Here is a 1,171-nt window from a genome sequence, read left to right as displayed (position 1 = left end):
GTGCCTTAATGGACGTTTTAGTATTTTGTCATTTCTCTCAAGTGCCTGTGTGACTCTGACACTACACCCCCCCCCCCGCTGCAGCCTCAGTAACCATCAGCAAAAAAACATTAAACCTGCAAACAGACTGTTCTTGAGAAGTGGACTCTCTATAGAAGTCTATGAGAACATGCTCCTCCCCCTCTCCTGATTTATTCCCTCAGTAAACATGTTCCTAATGAGTTTATGGTCTCAGTCTCTAGTTTCATCTTCAGCACAGCATGATGCTCATTTAGTCTCTGATGCTCCCATTGAGAGTCACACAGACCAGGAAGAGGGGAGGGGTTAGGGCGGGGCTACCTGTGATTGACAGGGGACCTGAAAAATGCCTTGTTCTGTGTTCAGTTGTGCTAAATGACATTGACCAAAATGTGCATCCCGGATGAACCGAGCTAACCAAGCTAAAGCTAACTTTAGCTGATAAAGTTTGCTTCACTGCTCTGGAGTTCCATCGTGTCGTCCAAATATGGTCACTTCCGGCTCCAGAGCAAAATACAGCTCTCAACGTTTGGGTCGTCCACAAACCACCACAGGGGCAGCGCTCATGTCTTATACGCAGCCTCTGGATGAAACGAATGATTATTATTGATTTATCTGCCGATTATTTTCCCCATAAATCTTCAGGTCTATAAAAAGTGGGGTCTGTAAGGTGTAACAGGGTCTCCTGTGGAATCGATTTTCACTCTGTTTCCACCCATAAAGAACACAGTGACTAAACGTATGTTGGTCATTTGCTTCATACTTCTTCTGTCATAACAAATCTAAAACCAAAAATCCTTACCTGTACTATCACCATCACCTGGGCGACACTGGGACAAAGGTGTTTCAGTTCAGGGCTCATTTACCTGAAGAAGTCACAGTGACATCCAAAACGCTCAGCCTCGACAGTTACTGTCAGAAATGACCAAACAACAGGAAATAGTCACACTTCAGAAGTTTGACGTCTCTGCTTGGAGAATGTCCGAAAATACTTTAAATCGACTTGTTGCTGCAGCGCTAACCCACGCGTCCCTGTCTGCACGTTCATCAGGAAACATCACCTGTGTCCCCTGAGTTAACTCAGGTACAGCAGATATCGAGGTCAGACTGTTGGTTCATCAAACCGCTCTCCTCCAGTGATGTGCGTGCGTGT

Source organism: Semicossyphus pulcher, unplaced genomic scaffold (assembly GCF_022749685.1).
Source record: "Semicossyphus pulcher isolate SPU_LCO1_2020_fin unplaced genomic scaffold, fSemPul1.0.p SCAF_15, whole genome shotgun sequence".
NCBI classification, from domain to species: domain Eukaryota; kingdom Metazoa; phylum Chordata; class Actinopteri; order Labriformes; family Labridae; genus Semicossyphus; species Semicossyphus pulcher.
This window is presented reverse-complemented; position numbering follows the sequence as displayed.